Below are 23,958 nucleotides of genomic sequence, written 5' to 3'. Positions count from 1 at the left end.
TCAGGATGAATTTCAAAGACTGAAGGATGCTTTTCTTGCTGCACTTACATTATGTCATTCAGATCTGTCATGTGACTTGTGTGTTTCTACTGACAGCTCCAAATTTGGACTTGATGCGCACGTTTTTCAAGAATTTGAGCAAAATGATGCCATTACCCAAAGGAATACTGCTTTTGCCAGTAACATTTTATCTAAATCAGAATGTAATTATTCTGTGACCAAAAGGGAAGTGTTGTCTGTGGTTTGGACTTCTGTTAAATTCCACTAGTTCTTGTATGGCAGGCATATCGAGGTATATACTGATCACTGTGTCCTTCAGTTTCTGACAACTGTTAAGTCCTGATTGCCTTGAGTGTTGGGATATAACTTCGCAGGAATTTACCATTGTTTATGTTACAGGAACACAAAACATGGTAACTGACACTTTGTCTCATTCACCTGTTGGGCTTGTTAAGGCAACTGAAGAAGACTATCAGCAAAATAGCTTTAGTGCCTTATACATTCATAAGGTTGCATTTCAGAATTACATTTCATTAAATCTTCTTGGCATCGCTAAGGAACAAGATAAGAATCCTGTATGGTTGGAAATCAAACAGGAGTGGAATGACAGGGACAATTTAGCTGTGAGTCAATTTTATCTAATGTGGAACAATATTCTTCTCAAACATAGGAGTCCAAATAGTGAACTGTGGGCGGTTTGTATCCTTGATGAGTTAGTAAACAAACTTGTGTGGTATATACACCTCAGTTTGTCCATTTTGGAGCCTGGAAATGTTTTTACAACTTATGTGGCATATATTTTTACAACATGGAGAAAAGCATTCACAGAGTGCTTTCAACATGTAAACTATGTCAAAAGGAAAAATCTCTTACTATATCCCACTCTGCCTCATCGTTTCCCACAATCCCCACTAAATTAAGGTAACTCGTAGCTGTCAATGTATCTGACCTCCTTCCAAGAATAAACAACAGTTACTCTTTTGTTTTTGTGGCAATAGAACTTGCGTCCAAATATGTGTCATTTACCTCACTGCATAGAGCAACAGCAAAATCTGTATGTGCAGCATTTGTTAAACACCTTTTGAAGGAAGTTGGTCACATAGATAAAGTAATATCTGACAATGGGCCTCAGTTCCGATCCCAGCACTGGTTGCTTATATTACACCACAGGAAAATTAAAACTATCTTTACCGTCTTGTATTATGCACCTTCAAACCCTTGTGAACGCCTAATGAAAGAGCTTGGGAAATTCTGTAGATTGTATGTCACAGCTTACATAACACTTGGAACAGATACTTTCATTTGTTTCAGAATGTATTGAATGAGTTACCAAATGATTCTACATCTTTGTCCTCCGCTTCTGGTGTTAAAGAATAAGCTACCACCTGACTGAGTCAAAGAAATTGTGCCATTAGGCAGACAGAGGCGCCTACGTCATCATGAAGTGATTGATTTAGCCTTAGCCAACATTAAGAGAACAGTTGAAAACAGAAAGAAGTTGCAACTACATGTAAATGTCAAACAGTTATATGTAGGCCATAAAGCTCTGATGAAATCTCGCGATCTTTCTTCTATGCAATGGACCATTTCGTATGCATCGCATTGTTCAGGAATATGCTGCAGAAGTGGAAACATATAGGACATGTAAATCATGAGTTTTCATCATGTATCTAATGCCAAGATATTTAATGAGTAAAGTAGGTAGATGATCCATCTCTGTATGGTGGGTACATCAGCTGGCGTCTGATGCCTCCTCAAGCTGGGTGTTACTATTCTTTCTTTTAATTCATGCTACACTTAACTTCTCCTACTATTCCACTTAGATAACAAGTGTAAATGACTCTCTCATATTATCCTATAGTTGAATTCTTTTATCTTGGAGGCTCGTGCATACCCGCCCAGACGCAGCAGATTGCTGCGTTGCCAGTTGCAAACGACGCACGCGCCAAGAGAAGCAGCGCCATAGTATAGTATAGTTCGCAAACTTACGTTTAGGAGGAAACGCGCAGTTTATGATGTAAAGCCACCAAGGCCGCATTAACCCTTTCGCTGCTACAGAGACGTGCTCCCCGCATTCCGCGCTGTGCGCGATTTTGTCATCACTGCACTGCTCGCCTGTGCAGACACATGGTGTTCCGACTGCTTTGACACACTTATCATTCGATTTCACGAAACTATTTGGCCCAAAAATTTGATTTTTACACATCTTTTGACTGATACCTTCCCCCCATAAATGACTTAATTTTGTTTCGATGTTCATCGCAGTTATTGTGCAGCATTAAATGTAGTAAACCATTGCACGAAATTTTGAAGAGTTTGCAGAGGTAAAAGTCCATAATGTGTATTTTCCGTATGGTCGATTTTAGTTTGCACAATGTTGAGAATGAAATGTGGACAATATACGTAAATTTCATATAAAATTTACTATATAACAATATCTCATTTAATTTAAGTACCAGATAGGTGTCGTATGTAATATTGAGAAATATTCCGTCTTTCGCGACTGTAATAAAAGTTTTATTTATACCAGAGTCATTTCGCTTTTTTCTAAAAAGATTAAAATTGGCGAAGTACACAAATCTGAATTGTGGACGTAATAAAACATAGAAACTAAAATACAGGGTGATTCAAAAAGAATACCACAACTTTAGGAATTTAAAACTCTGCAATGACAAAAGGCAGAGCTAAGCACTATCTGTCGGCGAATTAAGGGAGCTATAAAGTTTCATTTAGTTGTACATTTGTTCGCTTGAGGCGCCGTTGACTAGGCGTCATCGTCAGTTGATGCTAAGATGGCGACCGCTCAACAGAAAGCTTTTTGTGTTATTGAGTACGGCAGAAGTGAATCGACGACAGTTGTTCAGCGTGCATTTCGAACGAAGTATGGTGTTAAACCTCCTGATAGGTGGTGTATTAAACGTTGGTATAAACAGTTTACAGAGAATGGTTGTATGTTAAGGATATGGTGTTTCGGCCACCTCTCCCAGCCACCATTGATGATTTGAAACGAGAAATAACAGCTGCTATCCAAACTGTTACGCCTGATATGCTACAGAGAGTGTGGAACGAGTTGGAGTATCGGGTTGATATTGCTCGAGTGTCTGGAGGGGGCCATATTGAACATCTCTGAACTTGTTTTTGAGTGAAAAAAAACCTTTTTAAATACTCTTTGTAATGATGTATAACAGAAGGTTATATTATGTTTCTTTCATTAAATACACATTTTTAAAGTTGTGGTATTCTTTTTAAATCACCCTGTATATTGTCAATGAGGCGCAATGCGCAAAAAATTTGTGTTTGTCACAATGGACAGCAAATACTTGCCAAAACATAGATCAGTTGACGAAAACATTGAATATGATGATGTTGTCAAAGCAGCGAAGCAAAGAATTGCGTCAGATAATCAAGTAGCTCGGCAACGTACGACCCGAAATTCTGCTCTAAATAATACTTTTAATACTGTCGCAAAGAACATATTTCAATATGAATAGTAAAACAGCGACTGCGGAAGAGAAGATATACAAACAAAACAGATAACATGAATATTGTATGTCTGCCTTTTCATTGTTTTTAATTGCTGTGAAAAGAAATATTGGAGTACAAAATTAGAAAAACCGAAAACTTAATATGATTATAACGAAGAGACAAAGAACTAGAAATTTCAAAAAATTACATTCAAACGAATAAAATTCATGACGTAAGACACTTCGATATTGTTTTTAAATAAACAAAATATTAAGCACCTAACAAGGTTTGAACTCAAAATCCCTCGTAGTCAAACATTTTAACCATTACAATAACACAGCTCGTCTTTCACAGTAATTCCTGGAGGAGTCTAAAATATCACGCAAAATATCGACAAACACTGTTGGTATGACTATGAATTAGTCACGTTTCGTCGAAGTACAATAGGAAATAAACATTTACCGCTCTTCTTTATTGCGAAAAAGCTGTTTGTGAGAATGATACAAACACCTTTCCTTGTTATCGCCTGAATTAGGGGGCTTATTGCTTGTTTGGTTTAATTAATTAATAGAATATGAAGCAACTGGCATAAAGAATGCTTTTTCCAAACTTTCTATAAAAGAAAGTCTGCTATCAAGACAATGCTTTTTTTCAAGTACTTTATTTATGACTGAACGTTCCTAAAACTGAAGCCACTCGTCCGTGGTCTGCACTGCAGTCAAGCTCTGGCAACGTCGTTCTCTGTTCATTGGATGACTGTATTTTGTGACGTCAGACGCGCAGAACGAACCTAAACTCGGCCGCCGTCGTAAATGACGCGCACTTTAGTGTAAGTATAGTGAAGTAAGTTTAAGACTGGTTGACATTCCACTACATGAAACTATTTATCTAACTGGTGGTAAATTTAATTTGCTATGAACTTTTGGTAATTTGTTAATGACGTTTTAGAAATCTAATATACTGATGTCATTTTGACATGTTTGAAAGCAGTTATATGATACTAAAAATCCTCAGCAACTGACTAATGGAAATACAGAGATATTAATTGACAATTCCAGCTGAATATCTATATTGTGAGAAACTGGACACAGTGTAAAGAGTAATAGAGAGAGAGGGTATAGTATGACATCTATGTGAAAAATACTGATACCAAAAGGTAAGATATGATGTGCTTATGGTGTAACTGGGTTTGTATGATGAATTAAGGTGTTGATATTATGCAGTAATGTAAACGGTGCTTAAGCTGAACAGTAATGAAGGAATAATATTTATTGAATTATGATGTGTATCCAAGTGAACAGATTGTTCTAAGAATATGTATTTAAGGAAGCCAATAAGGAGTATACAATGTTGTTATTTCAATATTGATGGTGTATGTGGATGTTTTATAGATTATTATTTCAGGTAGTCAATGAGTAGTAGGGGAAGAGTTTTGTCTCAGCAGTGATGTTGCGTGTGATTTAATATTAACTTTACAGGCACACTGTGTACCAGTGGGAAATAAGAACCAAAATTATTTAACATATACATTTTTTGATCAGAACTATGCTCTGTATGCATGTGTTTATAAAGAATGGAGCAAATTTGTGGTTGACACCTGATCTCTGAATTTTCAGGAACTTGCAGATTGTTAAGGAAAATGTAATAACAACAGTTTTATTGTCATAGTGATACCAATGAATTTGACAAATGCTAGGATGAATTACTGCTAAGATTTTGCTCTAGTAGTATAAGATGTTGACTGACACATAACTGACATTAATTATACTCTAATAAAGTTTTCTATTCCAAGAATGTGTTCACAACAGTACCTATTTCTGGTGGCCACCGTAGCTATTCCGAAAGTCTTAAATTATGGTACATGTGGTAGTTAGCAGATTAGCCAGATACGTAACTGGATGTAATGAGAAAACTGGATCCAAATCCTTTCATTTATCTGATGTACTTTAGGAGCAGAGATGAATGCTTAACATTGACTATTGGTACCAAAATAATGATCAACTGTGTACCTGTTTAAGCTATGTGGTTAAAATGAGTACTTAACATTGAAAAGTGATACCAAAATGATAAAAACTGTACACTTGCTTACGCTGTGCGGTTAAAATGGCATCAGAATTTTACTGACAGGCTTATATACGATTCATATGATACCCAGGTTGTAAGATAATCGTTTGTATTGTACATATTAGATAAGGGTTTTGAATAAGACACATGTGCATGAAATTATAAGTCTTTCACGACAATTCATTTTACCACTTAAATGTGTGTAATCATTTATCAAATTCCTAATGTAATCTGGACATGCATCAGAGATGATCTTGGTTAACACTCATACACGAAGCTTAATAGATATAATGATACTGGATGATTTTCAACAATTTGCTGTGGCACTAAGTTGATTGTCGTGCTATGTCTCAAATTATGAAAGATGGACCAATGGAAACACCATTTATTATGGTAAGTCTACAACAATGATCGTAGCTCTTGAAATTCTGGGTTGACAGTGGAGGTTGCGGCAAGACACTTCATCCTCCTTGAATCTGCCTGGGTAAAATATTTGTTTTGAGCCCTATGGGTTGTCAGTGGAGAAACTGAAGGCAAAGTACTACACCCCCTGAGCCTGCCTCAGGAAAGTGTTCATACTACCGTGCTGGTGCAACTGCGGTAAGTTTGTGTGTGTGACAAAACAGTGATGCAGGTGACATTCTGCCATGATATTTTTTCCCCCCACTGCGTGACATTGTCCTTCTGGGTTTTCTCAATAATTTTGAACAGACATTTCTAAGCATTTTTGTACCATACTGTAAATGGGGGTATCTTTCTTGCTTCATTTGAATTGACAGGAATATTCACTCGTCTTCATAAGATTTTCCTAACTGCTTTGTAACATTTAGTGGAATTAAGTTTAAAGAAATGAAACTTAATACGAAAACACATTTTCGCAAACAGTGTTTAGCTAATTGTATGATTCCAAAATATGCTAGGTTTAGTATCAAATCAAATTCTCATACTACCATAATTGTTCAACAAAAGAGCATCATTCTATAGATGAAGTCCGAAATTAGGAATGCTTTTAAACAAAAACACTAGCAAAAAATGTATTTGTTTCACTTCATTTTAAGTATACAGATGCCTCCTTTGGTCTTCTCTATACTGCTCAATGTTATTGACGAGAAAATGAATGTCTTGTGGGAAGCAGTTATGAGTAAGCTCAGGTAGTAAGCATTATGCCCCCATCTTACTGTTACTCGCTGCTGTGAACGGGAATCCGTTATGCAGATCTTGGTGCCTCTTGCGTCCATCTAGAAAAGGTAATAATTTTACTATTTTATATTTCTAGTTTTTAATGAGGTTAACGAAGGCGATGTTGGCCTGATATATTCGACGATGTCCTTTGGCTACACTGACTAAAGGATTCTTCTAAGAAATACCGAATTAAGGTATTTGCTCTTTCAATAGGTGATCTGTTTATACACGCTTATAGGTTATCCAAGTCTGCACAACGCGATCGCGATTCTTAAACAGATGTATTTGTTGTCTGTTTTCTATGTAGATAACCTGAATATGCCTAAATAAGGGAAAACGCGTCGTTGAAAAACAAAAAAAAAAAAAAAATTGCAACCAAGACTGTTTTTAACCAATACTGTTAAACACTGGTTTTCTGTATGCCACATTTGGATTGGAAGAATATCGAAAATAGATATTCTGAAAATTTACTGTTATACATACTTAAACTCGTGTTTGTACGTCTCAAGCTGGTATCTGAAAAATTTGTAAAACATATTTTGAAACCCAAATGTGCAGGGCAACAAAACTATGTAAAATTTAATGTTGAATGGAAATATGTGGAACTCACGCTACACAATGCGAAATCCATACTAGCCATTACATGAAACAATTTGTCTGCGAGAAAGCAATTCATTTTGAATTAAAGTTACATATTCCATCAGACTGCAAACCAAAATGATTCAGACAAAAATATGGCCCTTAATATTGCTAATCTTTATTTTTTGTCTCACACACAATCACATCACCATAATTGTCATTGTAGTTACACAGCAAATCAACATAAAATTAACGCATCTGACTTTCTGATTAAACTGCTTAAAGTTCACAAGATAGCACTTTACTGTGCAATGCAATTACAGTATCACTCGCGATGTGCAATGCGAGTATGCAAACAGTCATGAAAGTGACTGAAAACGGGGAACTAATCTTGATGACTAATAAATGAGAAAAAGACACCAAGAGTAATTCGTTGAGACATTACAACAGTACACCTTTTCAGAAAGTTCTCATTCTTAGAAAAATTAACAAAATATTTCGTAATAACACTCTTGTGAATACTTGGCTTCCTTGACATTTGTTTCAACTATCAGACAAGTCCGCGTGCCTCATTATAAAATTTCTACATCAAAACTTTAACCATACACAGTCTTCTAACAATAAGAAACTTCTAAGCATCATTGTACCATGCTGTAAATGTGTGTATCTTTCTTGCTTTAACTGCCCGCATCTCGTGGTCGTGCGGTAGTGTTCTCGCTTCCCACGCCCGGGTTCCCGGGTTCGATTCCCGGCGGGGTCAGGGATTTTCTCTGCCTCGTGATGGCTGGGTGTTGTGTGCTGTCCTTAGGTTAGTTAGGTTTAAGTAGTTCTAAGTTCTAGGGGACTTATGACCACAGCAGTTGAGTCCCATAGTGCTCAGAGCCATTTGAACCATTTGCTTTAACTGAACTGAGTAGAATACTCAATTGTATTCATACGATTTTCTTAAAATTTTTAATAGACGATTATAACTGTTTTGTAAAGCTTTTTACCATGTTATATGAAATATGTGCATCTTTTTTACTTCATCTGATTTGATAGGATTCTTACTTGTGTTTACAGGTATCTTTTAAACATTTGTACAGCTAAATGTAATGACTTTGTAATGCTTTGAACCTTATTGTAGAAACGCATGAATTTATGGCAATGTATTTGACTGAACTGATTTACCGTCTTGTTATCCCATGTCCTCTGTACCATGACAAATATGTAAAATGTATTATTACTGATGCATGCCTATATCAGTTTTTTTGACGCTTCAGTATGTACACTATGTGATCAAAAGTATCCGGAGACATATTTGGTTCATTGTGCTGCCACCTGCTGCCATGTACTCCATATCAGCGACCTCAGTAGTGATTAGACATCGTGAGGGAGCAGAATGGGGCGCTCCACGGAACTCACGGACTTTGAACGTGGGCAGGTGATTGGGTGTGCTTGTGTCATACTCCTAAACATCCCTAGGTCCACTGTTTAAAATGTAAACTGGAAACGTGAAGGGACACGTACAGCACAAGTGTGTACAGGCCGTCCTCATCTGTTGACTGACAGAGACCGCTGACAGTTGAAGAGGCTCCTAATGTGTAATAGGCAGACATCTGTCCAGACTATCACGGATGAACTCCAAGCTGCATTAGGGTCCACTGCAAGTACTATGACAGTTAGGCTGGAGGTGAGAAAACTTGGACTTCACGGTCGGGTGGCTTCTCGTAAGCCACACATCACGCCCGCAAATGCCAAACGACGCCCCACTTCGTGAAAGGAGCGTCAACATTGGACGATTGAACGGTGGAAAAACATTGTGTTGTGGAATGACGAATCACGGTACACAATGTGGCGATCCGATGGCACGGTGCGAGTATGGCGAATGCCCGGTGAGCGTCGTCTGCCAGCGTGTGTAGTGCAAACAGTAAAATTCGGAGGCGGTGGTGTTATGGTGTGGCCACGTTTTTCACGGAGGGGGCTTGCACTCCTTGTTGTTTTGCATGGAACTATCATATCACAGGCCTACATTTATGTTTTAAGCACCTTCTTGCTTCCCACTGTTGACGAGCAATTCAGGGATGACGTTTGCATCTTTCATCACGTTCGAGCACCTGTTCATAATGCACGGCCTGTGGCGGTGTGGTTACAAGACAATAACATCCCTGTAATGGACTGGCCCGCAGAGTCCTGGCTTGAATCCTATAGAACACCTTTGGGATGCTTTGAAACGCCGACTTCGTACCAGGCCTCACCGACCGACATAGATACCTCTCCTCAGTGCAGCACTCCGTGAAGAATGGAGTGCCATTCCCCAAGAAACCTTCCAGCACCTGATTGAGCGTATGCCTGCGAGAGTGGAAGTTGTCATCGAGGCTAAGAGTGGGCCAACATCATATTGAATTCCAACATTCCGATGGAGGGCTCTACGAACTTGTAAGTCGTTTTCAGTCAGGTGTCCGGATACTTTTGATCACGTAGTGTATGTATAGATATATATAACTGTTTATATCTTATTGTTGGAACACTGAATATGGTGCAAAAATGGTTCAAATGGCTCTGAGCACTATGGGACTTAACATCGGAGGTCATCAGTCCCCTAGAACTTAGAACTACTTAAACCTAACTAACCTAAGGACATCCCACACATTCATGCCCGAGGCAGGATTCGAACCTGCGACCGTAGCAGGCCCGCGGTTCCGGACTGAAGCGCGTAGAACCGGTCGGCCACAATTGCGGACTTCAGTATGGTTGAAGTATACTGTAGAAGTATTATAATGTGTCACGTGGTTTTGTCTTATAATTGAATCAAATATCAAGGAAAGTAACTGTACGCAGGAAATTTATAAAAAAGTATTTCGGTAACTTGTCTAGCTGTGAGAACTTTATGAAAGGTTGTCTTGTTGATATGGCTTAATGAAGCGTGGAGTCGTTGTTCTCATTTATCAGTCGTTAAGTTTGGTTTCTCATTTTTCATTCGTTACCTTTATGAACGTGTTTGTATACTGCCTTTGCATATTTCGAGTTCTGTGCTGCAGAAGCATTCTATGAAAATTGGTGAGATACCGTCTTGAATTGTACATCGCAATTATGGTAAATGAAATTTGGTTTGGACATCCAGATCAGTATTCCTAATAGCAACACGTGGCAGGACAGACGAGCGTTCGCCGCGCAGAGTGGCCGCTCGGTTTGAGGCGCCATGTCACGGACTACGCGGCCCCTCCCGCCGGAAGTTCGAGTCCTCCCTCGGGCATGGGTGTGTGTGTTGTTCTTAGCATAAGTTAGTTTAAGTAGTGTGTAATTCTATTGACCGATGACCCCCAGCAATTTGGTCCCTTAGGAATTCACACACATTTGAACATTTTTTTAGACGAGCATTCAGTGCCACAGGTAGGCTGGCGTATTTACGTATCATCAAAGTTTGAGATTGAGAAAAGCAATCGTGTATGTCCTGGGCCTCAAGAAATCACGGCTGATCCTTTCACACCAGAAACAATTACATACAAGCCCTTTTTATGGCTACAGCTAAGCATTATCTCAATCAACATAGAAGGAACATCATCAGCCAAAGAAGAACTGCTACAAGAACTTTGCAGACAGCACCAATGTCATGTACTGTGCATATAGGAAACACACAGGAGCTGTTGACCGACGCTAAATGGAATGCGCCTTACCATCGCAAGGCCGCATGATAAAAACGGAAGCGCTATATTCTTTCATCCAAACCAGATTCGTTCCGCAGCACTCACAGAGGAAAATAAGATCGAATTTCTTATTATTGAAGCAGCTAATTGTACCGAAACTTCCTGGCAGATTAAAACCGTGTGCCCGACCGAGATTCGAACTCGGGACCTTTGCCTTTCGCGGGCAAGTGCTCTACCAACTGAGCTACCGAAGCACGACTCACGGCTGGTACTCACAGCTTTACTTCTGCCAGTACCTCGTCTCCTACCTTCCAAACTTTACAGAAGATCTCCTGCGAACACTCCGCTGCAGAGTGTAAATCTCATTCTGGAAACATCCCCCAGGCTGTGGCTAAGCCATGTCTCCGCAATATCCTTTCTTTCAGGAGTGCTAGTTCTGCAGAAGTAAAGCTGTGAGTACCGGCCGTGAGTCGTGCTTTGGTAGCTCAGTTGGTAGAGCACTTGCCCGCGAAAGGCAAAGGTCCCGAGTTCGAGTCTCGGTCTGGCACACAGTTTTAATCTGCCAGGAAGTTTCATATCAGCGCACACTCCGCTGCAGAGTGTAAATCTCATTCTAGCTAATTGTACCATTTCAGCTCTCTACAAACCATCTGGTGAAGAATTCAAAGTTAATAAACCAAAAAATTACAAAAACAAACACGTGCTGATTGTGACTGGCGATTTCAGCTGCCCAAGCAATATTTGTGGTTATGACAATGAAGATGAAAATGGGGCAGCAGGAGTGGGCAGAAATGAATCACCTTATCTTTATCCACGATGCAAAACTACCTGCATCATTTAACAGCGGCAGATGGAGGCGAGGGTACAATCCCGATCTCATATTCACCATCAACAGCATTAGCCGACAATTTATGAAGTGAGTCTCTTCTCCAATACCAAATTCACATCATAGACCATTAATCTGCCAAATATTTGTTGCAGTCAGACTTCAAAAAATCCCATGTCATAGGAGGCTTAACTTTAGAAGGGTTGACTGGACGAGATTTGCAGATTTATTGGACGCTAAAGAGTCTTCTATAGAACCAACACAAGAACAGTACGACACATTCACCACGGCCATAAAGAGATGTTCCAAAATATCTATCCCCCGTGGCTGTTGAACATCTTACATCCCTCGGTGCACATTAGATCAGGCAGCCTTATTTACGGAATATAGCAACTTATTTAGAGAGAGCCCTTTCAGTGAAACAACTATAGCAACAGGAAACAAACTCATTTCCTCTATTAGAGAGTCAAAAAGTGGAAAGTGGTTTAAAACAATAGAAAACCTGGATCTGAAAAGAGACAGTCATAAGGCTTGGAGACTTCTGCGATGCCTGTGCAATGATCCAACTAAGACAACTACACATTAGAATATCACCGCCAACGAAATACCACACCAGCCACCGCCAAATGGGAAGCCCAGTCATAAATCCAAAACATCAAAACTACGAAGAACTGAACAAGAGGAGAATAACTACTTTCCACTCCCATTCACTATGGGTGAATTACAGAAAGCTAGTAAACAGAGTAGAACATGTAACTCGCCTGGCTTGGACGATGTACGCACTGCGAAAAACTTAAGCACTTTGGATTAGCAACAAAGAATAGATTCTCCAACTCCTCAATAAATGTATTTATAGACGTCAAATTCCAAAGATATGGCAGAAGAGCCGAGTAATTGCTTTCCTGAAACCTGGTAAAGATGGAAATAGTCCAAGAAATGTTAGACCAATCGCACTACTGTGTTACCTTTACAAACTGCCAGAGAGACTGATTTTAAACGGTCTCTCACATGTTATTGATTCTTTGCAAGTTTGAGTCCGCCCTGGTAAAAGCTGCAAAGGGAAGTTACTCAGTCTTACATGGTTCATAGAAGATGGTTTTGAAGCCCGTAAGGTGACAGGAGTGCCATTCGTGGACACTGCAGCAGCGGACGACAGCGTCAACCATCAGTTACTATTAAACAAAGTCTACAACTTAACCGAGGATTTCAGCCTCACCAGGCTCGTCGCCTATCTTCTGCAGAACCGAACACTCTTCGTTGATCTCCAAGGACAGCGTAGCCAATGGAAGCTACAGAAAAATGGCCTTCCTCAGGGAAGAGTGTTGGCTCCAGTTCTGCTCAATATAATTATATACTAAAGACCAACTTATAGTCTTATATGCTGATGATCTCGATCTGACAACCCAAAGCACAAACTTCGATTCAATAGAAATCACCCTAAAGAATGCTCTTGAAGATCTGTTAAAATACTTCAGAATAAACCGGGTTAAACCAAACCCATCCGTGAGATAATTGTGTGCTTTCCATCTGAGAAATAGGGAAACTACCCGATAGATAAAGATAGAATTGTCAGAGGTTAAACTGGAACACTGTGACACTCCAAAATGCCTAGGAATAACGTTTAAGAAACACTGCATGAATTTCAAATAAAAAGTCTCCACCAGGGACAACCTAACGGGAAAACTGGCCGGATCACAGCGGAACAGTCAAGGTGAAACGATTCGAACTTCTGCAATGGCATTATGCTACTCCGCTGCAGATTACGTCTAACCTGCTTGATATAAGTCAACGCATGCCAAGCAGGGGACACTGCCCTAAACGACGCTTGCAGAATTATAACAGGCTTTTTGAAGTCAACTCCAGTCGAGTGCTCTGGCACCTTGTAGGAATTGCATCCTATTCGAAGAGAAATAGCAGCGAACAGGCAAAGAACGAAACTGGAGGAGGAGAAAAAGCAACCCATACACTGGCAGCAACCCTACTCACAACGAATAAGGTCAAGGAAAAGTTTCTCAAAACATCGAAGAAACCAACAACTACTGATGAAGAAGCCATGCTGCAACTGTGGAGGACTGAGACATCCCACCCACCTGGATGGAAAAGATTTTCAGAATCTTTACCTCTTGGTCGTGATGAGAACTGATCAGCCTAGAAGTCCTTGAATAGTTTGAGGTCAAGAGTGGGCAGATCACGGTTTAACAAGCCAAAATGTGGATACACCGAAGAAAACAAATCCAACGTGACTATCGAAGAAAACAAATCCAACGTGACTGCGGGGAAGGACAGACTATTCAACCTATGTTTCAGTGTCGACTGTGTCCAGCTACATGCACAGCAGATGACGTTTAGCAGGCAACGGAAAATGCACTCTAACTCTCCAAATTTTTGTCAAAGATTATATAAATTATGTTGATCTATCACCAATTGTTTGTGTTTTATGTGTGTTTTTGACACGACAATAATAATGATGTCCACTGTAAGGTAGGGCGATTGTCGGAATGTATTTGTGAAAATATAATTTCAGTTCTGAGCATTAACACCAGTAAAAATGCTATTTTGTGCGTTTTCAAGCAGTTTTGTCAGATGCTGTAAATTTTATGTTCATTTTCTGTGTAGTTAGAATAACAGTTCTGGTGCAGTGATTGTTTGCAAGGCAAAAGATAAAGATTAACAATAAAATAAATGGAAATGACGTGGGGCTAGGGCCTCCCATCGGGTAGACCGTTCGCTTGGTGAAAGTCTTTCGAGTTGACGCCACTTCGGCGACTTGCGTGTCGTTGATGATTAGGACAACACAACAGCCGGTCCTTGAGCGGAGAAAATCTCCGACCCAGCCGGGAATCGAACCCGGGCCGTTAGGTAAGACATTCTGTCGCGCTGACCACTCAGCTACCAGGGGCGGATAAGGTTAACAATATTCAGGGCTAACATTAAAAGTCACTTGTTCTGCAGTCAAACAGCATATGTAAATTTCATTGAAAACGGACTACTTTCTCGCAGGCGAATTGTTTGATGTACAGCCTAGTCTGGATTTCGCATCGCGCAGCGTGAGCTTCATATGCTTCCGTTCAAAATTTAATTTTAACACAATTATGTTGCCCTGCACTGAGATTTACGTATTTCGACATCAAGATAAGTTTTATGCGTTTCTCAGAGACCAACCAGATACTTAAAAACATGAGTTTAGACGTTTTACAGTAAACTTTCAAATTTTATTGTCCTACAGGGGGGAGGGGAATGAGGTCCTCTCAAGTACCGAAAGTATGATTATAACCACCCTGTATTTTGCTTCTTATCTTTGATGTTCTTCCAATATCTGCACTGGATTAAACAAACTTCGTGAAATTTAAACGCTTATTTCCCGTAAAAACCCGACATTACGGTTAGAATCAGAAGTAATGTCATAAATGCGTAATAAAACATTTCATACGTATTATTGAGGAATTGTCAGGAAAGTGAATGCTTCCGGCCGAACTGATATTTTGTCCTCTGCTTTTGACGAAGAGCTAAACAAAATGACTCACAGTGCAGCAAATACTGTAATTCACTTAGGAAATGTAAGACTATGCCCGGTAAAAAGAAATAACTTCTAACTAAATGCTTCAAACTTTTTGATTACCCTTTCACCTGACCAAATTTAGAAACGACAACCATTGGAATAACGTTGATAATTTTGGAAAAAATTACGTTAAATTTGCTATCATATGTGTAACACTAATACAACGAGTCATTTGTTGTTATAATTTATGCCTGATTTCAGCTGTAGGTGAGTAAAAGTGCAGCCGTCAGCTCCCCTTCGCATAACACGCAAGACAGAAACTCGGCTGTTTGACCTTCGCTCGTGTGGTCGACAAGGCTGGGGCATGCGCTATGTAAAGAGATAAATGTTGGAAAAGATTAATCCTTGCTTTTCTCTCAGGGAAAATTACCAGCTTTCGCTTTGCGGACATGTAAGTCAAGTAACATTAAAATTGTAGTAGCTATCAAGAAACGACGTTTACTTGGCGCCTTCAAGAAAACAGGAGTCTTTTCAAAAAGTCTCTAGTCGGTAAGAGTAGATTAACTTCAGAAGAAATACTCGATATTATAGATTTTTAACAAACCCTCATTCACACGTGTTCAATGACAAATCAAATAAAAGAGAAAATGCTCATTTCTGTGCTTTCCTAATGTCATACGTTTTCTAAAACCTAAATTCATTTGCTTCCTGAGCTATTGGCTGGACAGTTATCCCTACAGAACTTTTTGTTGTTAAGTATTTATTTACAAGACTAGTGAAAATTGAAAATCTACAGTGTCGAGATATACTCGGGAACACGTGAGAAAAATCAGTTATGGTTTCTTGATAAACACTACAAAAGGTACATAACTGTACGGCAAATATTTCTTAGAAAGATTTGCTATAATTATGGAATTACGAACTCGAATACTGCTCCGCGGATTAGTCGCTTGAGTGCAGTGTGAATCTGAAGAAAGGCCAAAAACATGGATACCATCTGTACGCAGAACCATTGGTCTTGAAATTCCAAAACTATTCCGCTATTCACTGCAAGATTGATATGAGTTGTCCCCCACACCGTAGTTCAGATCACACTCTTGGCGACTTCATACATTTTGGTGGTGAAAAATCAGGAAAAGTCTCTCAAAAACATCAGGCAGGTACAAAGCAGAAACAGAGTTTCATGCACGGTCTTTATATTCCAGGCAACATCAGGGCAAAACACAAAAACTGTTTTGTTCTAGACTTAAAAATGAACGTGAATACGACACTCCAATGCTAAGGATTTCAGTGAATGAACTACGTCAATAATTTCATGCCTATATTTCGAAGAAAAAAACTTTATTACTTATGTTGAAACGAAAGTTACGATTTTCTGACAAGTCATTGTTACACGATTAGTTAGAACTGAATGTTCGATGACGCATTCATTGAGCACAGCTTTCCTGAGTGAGTCATACAGTACTCCAAGAATCTCCTTTTAAAATTATGTCACTTTATTCTTCTTTCAACTACCCCAAAGGAAAAGAAAAGTCGCTACACCAGTGTAATATAATATGCGAAGTATGGTAACGTCATTTGTTTTTGAAGGTGAAGATTTAAGCTTTCGAGAAGAAGCACACGTTGTACAATGAGTTAGATATTAAGGACAATTTGCATATTAATCATAATTCCTCACTAGAATATACGGTTTTCCTTTGTCAGTTTTCTGTACCAAGGTCTCAGAAGGGGCGTCTCCGCCTCTGCGAGCTGATATTAGCTAAATGGAAAAAGAAGCCGGATAGGTAGGCTTGTTCAGTGAACTTTACGCGAGCAGAAACATCGAAGTACGACATACGCCCTCACATACAGTATATTCCTCGTTTTTATACAGAAAACTACTCTGTCGTGTCAAACAAACTTAGAGGCCTTATAGTTGGCAATTTTCAACAGAAAGCACAACTAGCTCTTGAGAAAGGACTGTTATCTACATTTAAAAATTAAATTACAAAGCTTAGTAATTACAATGTAATGTTTTCCTTACCTCAAGTAGCATGCAGTACAGACGACTCTGTACTAAAGAATTTTGGAATTTTTCGACCTCTCGCCAATGTTTTTCCGGATTGATATTTATCGGCTGCAAGGAAGACAGTGGAATTTTCGGGCCGTTCAACGACTCGGTCACGTTGTGGAAATTTGGATGTAAGAACGTAATTATCTGCCAGATTATTTAACAATTTAACCTAAGTACGCAGTGTACTACGTAAGTTCGACTCTCTACTATCTTTTTTTCTCCAACGATATTACTATCTCTCTACTGCTCGCACTCTGTGGCAACAGAGATGTTATACACACGCCTACCATTACCCGTACAACACTTGCGATATATAGTTTCACACAGCACTTACTTTATGTAAATTTGATCAAAGTGTGAGGCTGCAAAATAATGATAATATTCAGTGCGAAAGAATAAGGTCAGTTGAAAAGTTACCTGATAAAGTGTCGTCCGTTTGCGATCCTAGAACTTAATAATGCATAAGGATGAAGTCAGTATACGCGTACAGAAAAATTTTACATGCTCTATGTGCCTACTTAAAATAATGCTGATGGGAAGCTACCCACTATAAAAGATGTATTAATAGTGAAAAGTGACTCGAGTTAAATTATACGACAACAGAAGCAAGAAAGTTCTATTGTATATCGGAATGCAAACAGGCTGTTGCGAATGTATTGTAACTTGCCCTCAGTGACTTTAAAGCGAAATGTTGCTTTCTTTAGTACAAATACAGTGTGGCCCCCAAAGGGGTTTCACTCTGTTTGAACTTTAATAACTTGAAATAAAAAAGAGAAACTATGAATTTTTAAGTTACATAGATGGTCACAGAGTTGCAGAAGGCGTTTTACTGTAGAAGTTTTCAAAATATACACCATCGACAGCAATACAGCGACTGCAACGCTGCGGAACAGTTCGGCACACATGCGTTAAGGTTGTCATTGGAATGGAATCACAGGCGGTCAGAATTTCATCTCTCGTGCCATCCAGCGTACATGGTTTGTGGCGCTGACGGTGTCCTTCGGAGTTTCCGCCAGAAAGAAGTCTAACGGAGTTAGATCGGCAGGTTTCTGTGGAAAGTCAACACTTCCTCATCGGCCTATCCACATTTCAACAAATGTATCATCCAATAATTGCTGCACGTCGCGATGATAATGTGACGCTGCACCCTCTTGTTCAAGAAAACAACCCAGACCTCGGTAGAAGAGTTAGTGAACAGCTGATACAGTTCGTTCCTGCAACATGGTAAGATACTTCACATCTGTCACAGTTCCTTAAAAAAAAATCTTAACAGCTTTGTAAGTTATCCTACGCGAGAAACAGCTAGTTGGACTGATGCTTCTGAATGTAGAAAGCATAGTGCGTAACACTGCCGCTAAGGCGGTGCATTGGGAACTAGCATATCTGTGTTGTGTGGTCCTGTAGTGATTGGTAACCAGAAGTTCATTAGATGTTAAACGTGTTGTAAACTCTTATCGTCTGTTAAATGTGGTGTGAGTTGCGATTGGTAACCAGAAGCTCATTAGCTGTTCAACGTTGTGTAAATTCTTATCGTCTGTTAAATATAGTGTGAGTTGTTATGTTGGAGTAGTTCTCGTCGACCAGAATAAATAGAATGCTGTTGGAATTTACTTGAGTATTTTAACATGTAAACCTGTAAAAGAAAGTCAAGTATTGATATAGATCATTTAAATTGAGCTTTTATAGTTACATGATGAAAGTTAACTTTTAAAGTAATGATAGAAATTGGAGTCAGTTGTTCATTTTTTATTACATGAGAATCTATCGAGTTTAGAGAGTTCTTTTCTTGAAAAAGACTATATAAATTCGCTGATACTGCATTTATAGAGCCGGCCGTGATGTCCGAGCGGTTCCAGGCGCTACAGTCCGAATCCACGCGCCTGCTACGGTCGCATGTTCGAATCCGACCTCGGGCACGGATACATTGACTCCTTTAGGTATCTATATCTTGCCCAACAAGACAGTCGGGTCTTTAGAGATGTACTACATTTCTTTGCATTCCCATGGTTACTATAATGTTAATTAAAATCCGTCTTGATTGCAATTTTTTTTTATTCATATGACCGGTTTCGGTTCAATTCAGAACCATCTTCAGATCTGATATTTCAGTTACAGGAGTAACCCGTCCAAATTCAGCAACTTTCACATGCTACGTCACATGCTACGTCACATGACGTAGCATGTGAAAGTTGCTGAATTTGGACGGGTTACTCCTGTAACTGAAATATCAGATCTGAAGATGGTTCTGAATTGAACCGAAACCGGTCATATGAATAAAAAAAATTTGCAATCAAGATGGATTTTAAGTAACATTATAAAATCACTGATTGCTGTTATCCCATAAGACATTATGTCTATTTTTGCAAAGCCCATGGTTACTGCCGGGGAGACAACGACTATTACTAGAGCTTGTCCCTAGCAAAGAAACCCGCTGTGAAGGTGGTACTTTTGTCAGCTACAGTAAGCGCAAATAGCCATTCGTTAGCCGGACGCTGCGGCCGAGCGGTTCTAAGCGCTTCAGTCTGAAACAGAGCGACTGCTACGGTCGCAGGTTCGAATCCTGCCTCGGGCATGGATGTGTGTGATGTGCTTCCGTTAGTTAGGTTTACGTAGTTCTAAAGTCTAGGGGACTGAAGACCTCAGATGTTAAGTCCCATAGTCCTTAGAGCCATTTTAACCATTTTCCATTTATGGAAGTTGTAGGTGGGCTGAAGGTGTCCGTCCAAAAATATAGCCGAAACCGAGGAAAATGACGATTCCTGTTGCGTTGGCATCTCGACACAGTTCGCCTAGCTCATGGTTGTGTCTTATCCTCCGTTCACCGGTGTTTGCGTTCAACACCGGGACAACGATCCTCCGCAGCACTCTCAAATACGAGAAGTTTATGAAAGTCCTGCTTTTGGATACTTCAAGTCTTACAGGCTTTAAGACAACGGTCTGGATGTTTATACAGCCGAATCTTGAACTCTCTCGAGGGACACCTGGACCGAAACAGTGATGTTAGACTGTAGAAAGACCGGTTTCCTGCCTGTTCCCTGGTACTGATGTCTACTTCGTATGACGAGTTCTCCGTGAAAAGTGCTCCTACGTATTTACATTCGCGATCTCTCTTGTAGGATAGGTCTCCCATCCTCACTTACGGTAGTATTTTGATATCCTGAGCTTGTCGACGAGTCATAACCAGGTAATCCGTCTTTGCATCGTTTATAAGTGGCTCAGATTTACTGACTGCTATTTCCAGTGTCCATGTCAAATGTAGCTAGCTGATTAGGCTAAACAGATAAGATCTGCGTAGGCTAGATATGCCAGATTCTTCCCTTCGACTTGGTATGCTTAAAAATCACACGTGTGATCTTCACAAAGAAAAATGGACTAGTTTAGAAGATAAGTAAGGAGACAAACTATCTCCTTGCCTGAGAAGCGTCACAGATTGAGTCCCCTGTCACTCGGTTTTCCATCTCCACCTTACGGCCTATTTCAAAATGGTTCAAATGGCTCTGAGCACTGCTATTTCCAGTGTCCATGTCAAATGTAGCTAGCTGATTAGGCTAAACAGATAAGATCTGCGTAGGCTAGATATGCCAGATTCTTCCCTTCGACTTGGTATGCTTAAAAATCACACGTGTGATCTTCACAAAGAAAAATGGACTAGTTTAGAAGATAAGTAAGGAGACAAACTATCTCCTTGCCTGAGAAGCGTCACAGATTGAGTCCCCTGTCAGTCGGTTTTCCATCTCCACCTTACGGCCTATTTCAAAATGGTTCAAATGGCTCTGAGCACTATGGGACTTAACATCTCAGCTCATCAGTCCCCTAGAACTTAGAACTACTTAAACCTAACTAACCTAAGGACATCACACATATCCATGCGCGAGGCAGGATTCGAACCTGCGACCGTAGCGGTCGCGCGGTTCTAGACTGAAGCGCCTAGAACCGCTCGCTCACCAGGTACATCTTTACCAGATTGGTGAGCTTCTGTAGCATCCCGAACTCATTTAGACAACGAAACAGGCTCTTGTAGCGTATTCAGTCATAGGCCTTTTCGAAATCTACAAACAAAATAGGTAGTTCTTTACCGTGTTCTCTCAGTTTTTCAGTGAGCTATCAGTGTACATCACCGTGGCCGAAAATCTCCCTGGTATTCACAAATAGCTGATTCTACCAGGGGTTGAGTTCTATGTACGAGGAATTTGGACGTGATCTTGTAGCATAGATTATGTAGGGTGATTTCTCGATAGTTTTCACATTTCAGTTTGTCATCCTTCTTATGAACTGGACGGATCACATCCGTTTTCCATTCTGATGGTATTTCTTCTTTGGTCGAGGCTTTATATCTGTCGGTGCAGTCTTTCTGCAAGTTTGCCGGCCGCGGTGATCTCGCGGTTCTAGGCACTCAGTCCGGAACCGCGCGACTGCTGCGGTCGCAGGTTCGAATCCTGCCTCGGGCATGGATGTGTGTGATGTCCTTAGGTTAGTTAGGTTTAAGTAGTTCTAAGTTCTAGGGGACTGATGACCACACATGTTGAGTCCCATAGAGCTCAGACCCATTTGAACCATTTTTTTTTTCTGCAAGTTTCCGCCTCCTGCCTGGATCATCTCGGCAAGTATTCCGTCTTCGCTTGGGTTCTTATTCTTCTTAAGCCATCTGATTTGATTTTTGATCTCATCCAGTATGGGTGGGTAGCAGTCTTTCAGCTGTGAATAGAGACTGGAAATCGAAGCGTACTTTGAGTTCACCACAGTGGAGAAGCTGGCTGAAGTACTGCTTCTATCTTTTGATGATTTCACTATCATTGGCCCGGATTTTATTATCAGAGTCTTTGACACACTTTTGTCTGGCCTGGTACCCTTTACCAAAATGCTTAACCTTCGGCCAAATTCGCACCACTATTGTAACATTCACACCTCTTGTACATCCAACATTTAGTGAAGTCAGCGTACTACATACCTTTTGGATACATGTTGTCCGTTATGTGTTCTGTGTGTTAGCGAACAGATCGATTGAAGACAACATTGTTGCCGACCGGGATGGCCGAGCTTCTAGGCGCTACAGTCTGGAGCCGCGCGACCGCTACGGTCGCAGGTTCGAATCCTGCCTCGGGCATGGATGTGTGTGATCTCCTTAGGTTAGTTAGATTTAAGTAGTTCTAAGTTCTAGGGGACTAATGACCTCAGGAGTTAAGTCCCATAGTGCTCAGAGCCATTTGAACCATTTTAACAACATTGTTTTTTATGTAGTTTTCATCTTTTCTTATATGTGACGAAGAGAATTACTCTTGTAATATAACGAAATAACCTGAGTATTCAGGTAGTCATGGATCTGCAGTCGTTGTGGCTCTTTTGTAGGAAATTGACAAGAAGTTTCCGACATTCTGCGAGTAAAATCGAAGATAGTTGCCCGTTTAATCATCCCTAAACATGCATTTAGCACTATTAATGCAACACGCAATGCTTGTAAGTGATACAGAGAATTTTATAAAACGTTCTTTATCCTCAATAATTGTTGATGTTTTTGTTGTGGTCTCCAGTCCTGAGACTGGTTTGATACAGCTCTCCATGCTACTCTATCCTGTGCAAGCTTCTTCATCTCCCAGTACCTACTGCAGCCTACATCCTTCTGAATCTGCTTAGTGTATTCATCTCTTGGTCTCCCTCTACGATTTTTACCATCCACGCTGCCCTCCAGTACTAAATTGGTAATCCCTTGATGCCTCAGAACATGTCTACAAACCGATCCCTTCTTCTAGTCAAGTTGTGCCACAAAATCCTCTTCTCCCAATTCATTCAATACCTCCTTATTAGTTATGTGATCTACCATCTAATCTTCAGCATTCTTCTGTAGCACCACATTTCGAAAGCTTCTATTCTCTTCTTGTCTAAACTATTTATCGTCCATGTTTCACTTCCGTACATGGCTACACTCCATACAAATACTTTCAGAAACGACTTCCTGACACTTAAATCTATACTCGATGTTAACAAATTTCTCTTCTTCAGAAACGCTTTCCTTGCCATTGCCAGTCTACATTTTATATCCTCTCTACTTCGACCATCATCAGTCATTTTGCTCCCCAAATAGCAAAACTCCTTTACTACTTTAAGTGTCTCATTTCCTAATCTAATTCCCTCAGTACCACCCGACTTAATTTGACTACATTCCATGATCCTTGATTTGCTTTTGTTGATGTTCATCTTATACCCACCTTTCAAGACACTGTCCATTCCGTTCAACTGCTCTTCCAAGTCCTTTGCTGTCTCTGACAGAATTACATTGTCATCGGCGAACCTCAAAGTTTTTATTTCTTCTCCATGGATTTGAATACCTACTCTGAACTTTTCTTTTGTTTCCTTTACTGCTTGCTCAATATACAGATAGAATAGCGTCGGGGAGAGGCTACAACCCTTTCTCACTCCCTTCCCAATCACTGCTTCCCTTTCATGTCCCTCGACTCTTGTAACTGCCATCTGGTTTCCGTACAAATTGTAAATAGCCTTTCGCTCCCTGTATTTTACCCCTGCCACCTTCAGAATTTGAAAGAGAGTATTCCAGTCAATATTGTCAAAAGCTTTCTCTAAGTCTACAAATGCTAGAAACGTAGGTTTGCCCTTCCTTAATCTTTCTTCTAAGATAAGTCGTTGGGTCAGTATCGCCTCACGTGTTCCA

Source organism: Schistocerca nitens, chromosome 2, assembly GCF_023898315.1.
Source record: "Schistocerca nitens isolate TAMUIC-IGC-003100 chromosome 2, iqSchNite1.1, whole genome shotgun sequence".
Lineage (NCBI taxonomy): Eukaryota > Metazoa > Arthropoda > Insecta > Orthoptera > Acrididae > Schistocerca > Schistocerca nitens.
The sequence above is the reverse complement of the archived record's forward strand: the minus strand, read 5'-3'. Positions refer to the sequence as shown.